We start from the raw sequence: 6,667 nt of genomic DNA on the forward strand, positions 1-6,667 counted from the left end.
CAAGCCGTAGAAGGGGAGTTATGCCAGTTTTTCGATGAAAATTCTTGGATTATCCACCAATCAAGGATAATCCCAGAATTATCAAAGAAAAACTGTCCGATATCCGTCCGATACTTCTACTTCTACTTGAGTAGCTTTCTTGACTACTTTGACTAACTCTGAAGATGATACGAAACGGTGCATTGTAGGCCTACTTGTGATTCTTTCGCGGTAGGCCACTGTCTGAGCATATTTCGATCCCCTTACCGTTCGGAATTAGAGAGTAGACAACACGCCCAGTTGTAATCAAGTTCATGCCGAACACTGTCATATAGTTTCCAGCAAGTTTTAGGGACGTGTTTTCGAAACAAGTGAATTCGGGTACTAGATCAGAATCAGGACATGATTCTAGAAATTTATAACGCGCGATAGTGATTTTCGATTTACTATGGTCTTGGACCCAGCTTAATAATCTCCGTTGCACAACAATGTCGGAAAATAATATACAGTAGTAACAATCAAAGCATTGCCGGGTTGTCGTTGAAAAAATATCGACGGCAAAGGAAGTAGATGCACGGCCTTGAGCATTACTTTTGTGGGTCCGAATTTTAATATCGAAGGCACCGCCTACACAGGATCCGGATTCGATCGGTATTACGTTTAATTGAACATGATTGGATCCGGAAAATTAAATTGCTCTATCACAAACTTACGGAAATGAGGGACGGTGCATGTATTTTATGCACTTCGTCAGAAGAGTTGGTATTCACACCCTTGTACCGCACGTGATATACGGCTGTGAATATACATTATACACCCGTGATGCACTAATTTATAACATATCTCAGACTTAGGCTACATCACGTTATAAATCGAACATAATATTTTAATTGCAGGAAGGTATGTTTATAGGCACGTGGGATTTATGACCGAGATAATATTCTGAGTGGTTCTGTTTTCGTGTAGCGCCCTTTGGGTGTGAATATACACTCTGTGGGCTATAATGGGATCCCAACGAGCCGTGATTCGCACGTCTCTACTTCCTATGGATAGCAGGTAATCGTCACTGTGTCCCTTTAATCCATACAAATTCATCTTCTTATCTGTATCAACTTCAGTATCGCACGGTGTGTTTTGTAGTTTGCGATGGTGTCAGCGGTTCAACAATGAAAATACCATCGATGCTAAGATTCTCGTTGATAAGTTAACTCTCATAGTAGCAAGGATCGTATTAATTCAGTACTCGGAAAAATCATCCCTCACGACTATACTCGAATCACTAGAACTAAATCTCGATGCATATTCGAGTACTCGAATCATTGCGTCCAGTCCCTGGGATTACTTACTAGGAAATAGCATTAAAAATATCAACTCTGGAAAGAAATGAGCTTGATCCTGTTTACAGATTTTCATACACTCACCATTATTGTTATCATATTTTTGAACCCGGAAAGGAGGAAACATTTTACAAATCATAAAAGTCAGATTACCTGTCTAGAACACTTCTGATTCTAAAATTTCTACTAGGAATCTTGCTGTGTTACAAATTTTAAAAATGTGATCTTTCCGACTCGCCTCCCGAATTATCAACTTTTATAACGACACTGCTGTGGCTACTAGGTGTCAAGGAAAAATAACATTACCTTCGTTTTCTAAGAAATTGTCACAAAACAGCTTCAAGGGTGCCAAGGTTTGGAATGACCTTTCAGAAGAATATAGCAGGGGTCACCAACCTTTTGCAACCGAGGGCTACTTTAGCGTAATGATTGAAGCGGCGGGCTACTATTTACTCCCGCCGTTTATCCGTGTCACACTGAATTTCCGCTTTGATATTCATAGCACTGGGCAGGACTGGACATCATGTTATCTGTTTCTATAGCAGTCAGTGGGAAGCCGGGCATTGTATGATATCAACTAGTGCGCTGTACTCTGGTATTCAACTTGACACTGCAATTCTTAGTGAGTGTTCCAGATGTGCTTTAAATAAGCGTGTTGTGTGTTTGTTTTTGATGAAGCTCATGTCCGAAAAGGCTGATTCACAACGATAAGTTGAATCATAGACGCTTGCAACCTTCATAGCTGCTGCGCATACACCACTGTACTTTTCCGTATCAACAATGCACAAACGTTTGCTGCAGACTGAGGTGGGGTTCATTTTGCAGTGTTACAATTTCAATCTCCAACTGTTCAGCATCCAGAAATGACCAAGATTTCAATATACCGGATACCAACAACGAATACAGAAAGTTAGAAACATATGGTATATTAAATTGCGTTGAGTGTAACAGAAACAAGCTGTGCCAAAAGATGCAATACGTATTCGGTATACAGATATTGACAATCTGCTAGTACTTCACGGCTATCTGACTCCGAATAGTAATATTGTTTACTACTTTGGCATTGTCCTGGTCGTCGAGCTATCGTAACGGAACGCACTACCATTTCAAGATGACCGTGAACGGCATTCCGTCATGTCGCCTTTATAGGCAATGCGCCATATCTTGAATTTCTGGTGATTCTATCACATACATCTATATATTACTAATTGTAAATGAAGATATTTTCAAGTGTTTATATATTTAAGTTACATGTTAGTGTGTTTTAAACAAGAGTAGCTGAATCAATCAATCTATATATTTAGAAGCTGGTAATAATCTGACGAATATTGGTAAATGCTGCTATTTCACATATTTTTAGAATGGGCTCGCGGGCTACTCATCTAGTCCTCGCGGGCTACCTGGTGCCCGCGGGCACCGGGTTGGTGACCCCTGATATAGATCGATGCAGCACAATGAGTTAAGATGAAATACCGTATAATTTACTTGTTTAAAAATGGTTATGATTTGCAATGACTGTGATGTATCACTTTTCCTCTAGCTAGGTTGTTGTTTTTGCTTTGATGCATATTTTACGCTGTGCACGCTGTGTACACTGTGTGTGTATACTCTGCTTGGATGTTTACTGTGGATTATTCATGTCTTTACCTTTTGTAATTTTATGTGCATTTGTTAACTGTCATATTCATTAGTCTTGATATCTCTACATCTTACCATATTTACTCGTATATAACTCCGCTGGGTGGCGACTGAAACTAAGACCTTCCGGTCCTCCGTCGTTTCACAATCCATTACAAATTGCATGTTGTGTTTGTTGGTGATATGAATAAAACATACTGACTGACTGGTGTTGTCGACTAAAAGAAGGTGATTTTTCCAGTCCTACTTCCGAATGAACCGCTCGTACGTCCGTATTACAGATCATTTCTGGCTTTTTCTAGCAAGAGGGCAGAGTACATACATGGTAATCCGACTCACCATGGCATTGTTGGTCGTATGAAATCGTATCGTCGACCGGATGATTGACATGTTCTAATATATAAAATCCTGCTCTACCAGTCATTTTTGCTCAAGTCCTACATTGGAAGCAATTTGAAAATTCTAAAACAGTCCGACTAGGTATAAAATCCATGCAAGCCTGATAATTCCCCAGCTATTAAGCTTGGTAAAATTTAAATCAGGTATGTATCGATTACTCAACTCTTATTCGCTACTGGTGTCATTATTAGAACGCATATTACGAACGAAATTACAAATGCATTCAGGATTGCATTTAGCAGCATTCCATATATTTTATTGCCATGCCGTGGCATTATATTGAAACATAGAAGAGTAGCTTGGAAAGTGATCCTAAATTTCAAGTTCACGTGATCCACTTCTAGTCCGAATTTTCTGAATCATTTTTGTTATAAGAAGGCACTATCGTACATTTCGGATATCGTTGTTAATCTTACGAAGTGAAAATACAATTAGCGAAATAATGAATATGGTGCAATCAGCAAACATTTGTATAGCACTGCAATAGGATCGTGGTTGTCGTGTGAAACTACATTATGATGTATATGATATTCATTCAAATCTTGTTGCATGACAGATGGGTATCGCAACTTTGATCCGGTTTGTACTGCAAGAAAGATTCAAGTCTGCCAAAATCCACATGGTCCACTTATCCACATTTTGCACGAGGAAACTAGTAATGATCGTCATGAAACTTTATGATCATTTTGAAAAATAACTGAATTAATAAACATATGAACGTAAAACAGTGATGTCACCTGAACCAGAAAATAGTAATAACCGTTATGAAACTACTCTGTCCTCCTTAACTGTGGATTTCGGAGATCCTTATGGTTTTTGTTTGACCGTCGACATCGTTTTTCCATTTCTCAGTAATAACGTCGACTTTGATGGATTTCGCAGAATTGCAGTCAGGGTGAACTGCCGCCCGCTTCTTCACGCATCTGCACCAACATGATACGGCCTCTTGTAACTCGTTTGAGCCCAAATAGTAGATCAAGGGGTTTGCGCATCCTGCTAGAGCCGCCAGTATTTTTTGCCTGTCCGCAGCCTTTTTCCAGCGAGACATGAAATAAAATTTGTTTCCATAGTCGCAGCAATATCCGAATAAAACAGTGAAGGCGATGTCCAGGAGTTGATTTACTGCATTTCTCTGCTTGCGTTTGAAGGAAGCTCGATTACTCGACGGAGATTTTCTATTTTTGAAAAACACGATCATGCGAGAACAGTATCCAACTATCATCACGATTGGTACTCTAATTCCGACAGTTATCGACAAAGCCGTCATGACCTTGATTGCTACGTGAGCGTCTCTTTTACCTCCACACACGACTCCTTCTGGAGTTACTGCAGAGGTAATTGCGAACGGGAAAGGTATTGAAATGACCGCAGTGAGAAGCCACAAAAGAACCACACGTACGATGTACTGATTAGCGATATTCTCATTATTCCGATTCGGAATTACGCGATTGACGACTACAGCTCGACATCTCATCTAACTTAGCAAAAGCACGTGGCTGAGAGTTCCGAAAGTGGTGAAATAGTCAAGTGTGATGGTCGCTGGACACAGAAAGCTGGAAATGTAACGTTCGCAGAATGAATTTGCCCTAAAACATACAGAGGGCTGTTGCAAGCCGACAGTACATCCGACACGCACATCCCGATCAATATGATGTGGAAGGCGGTTCGTTCCATGCTCAGCAAAATGGCAATCATCATTGTAGCCTACTTCCGAGTGTGCCTAAAATCGCCAGGAGTGCAAACACGATCAAAGCTACTGTACACTCGATGACATTAAGATTGGGGGCTGACACGGTATGGTTCATCAGCTCGGCGCCGAATGAAGTGCCGTTCATTCTGTAAAACAGGTATTGTCCTGTGAATCACACCAAAATCGTTAATAGTTCTAATCTGATTAAATCGGTTATAATGACCTACACAGGCGAATGAACTATCCAATACGACTCCGACGGCAAATTGTATTGGTATTGCAGATTTCTGAGTGATCCATCAGGGATCAGTGCTTAAAAGCAAGTAAAAGCGCTTCGCAAAAACACTTTTTAAAATTGATGTTCATAAGCGCTTATTATAAGCCTATAATGTTTTTACTTTACATTAGTAGCCTATTTATTCGGAAATTTGTAAGCTGCAATTTATATATAGCAACAAAAAACATAATGGATGTTGAAGACATCCCTATAGCTTTCCGGTCGAGTTCCACCATAATTTCCCAGCTCGGCCAATAAAATATTTTGCTAGTGGACAGCGATGCTGCGATTACCATTGATACTTGCGAAATTTAAATTTAGAGGTATAATTTCGCGTAATACCGAATAACGCGCATGGGTGGTTTCAAAGCTTGACAGTCGGTCATACTACGCTGTGTTGATTCGATCAAGCGTTGTTTAAATGATTATGAAAACAATACATGCTATGAAACCGACAATATGAAATATCTATCTGGATTTAGCGTCGAAGAGAGCGGTTGCTTGATTTTTACTACAACGCAACTGCTCCTCCCTTCAACACGTACAAGTACATACGTGCATCCTGCACTTCAATAAAGTATTATGTTATACGAATATAAGTAGCCTACTATGTGATTGTGGTTACGTAGGTAGAACGTCGAAGCGTTTGCCGCAACGCATTTTGCGTCATCCGGAGGGGCCGCTCACACTTCCATTTGTGTGCCTTGGAGTCGACCTTTATCAACACACATCAGCTCAAGCTTTATCAACAAAAGGAGTTCGTGAACCATCTTACAATCGTACATTGAACGCTCTCTTATTTGAGATCTCATTTCACGCTGGTGACGTCATATTTTGTGATACGATAGTTGATAGACAATGTTCTTTCCAATTCTCGATTAGTTGCTGACGATTACCCCTGACGAGTGTAAGTTGAAAATATTCGGGTTCATTTCAATATGAATATACTATGCAAGATATTGCGAAACAGCTATATATATATATATATGAAGGTTAACAGTCGAATCATCCTAATGCTCTTTAGTATGGATCATTAACCTGATCAGCCCCTTCCAATCGGATAGCTAAATGCAATAAAGAAAGTGTGTTATCTGAGACAACTACATTATTCTTATGAACAAATATATGAAGCGATTCGACCGGGGCCTATGAATTATACGGGGGCTTATAAAATGAAATAAAACCGTTAGTCTACTTGCTTTATCAACTTTATTAAATACGTCTAAAAGCGTAACCAAGCAACAGTACAAAGAACAACTTTCGAATAGACATACAATTTCTATATATTTTTGTTTGCGCTGTTACATTGTTTCACTTTAGAGCGTATTTGGTGAAGTTTATACAGCT

The sequence above is a fragment of the Botryllus schlosseri genome, chromosome 6 (genome assembly GCF_051294905.1).
Source record: "Botryllus schlosseri isolate E-star chromosome 6, Bs_hap1, whole genome shotgun sequence".
Classification (NCBI taxonomy): domain Eukaryota; kingdom Metazoa; phylum Chordata; class Ascidiacea; order Stolidobranchia; family Styelidae; genus Botryllus; species Botryllus schlosseri.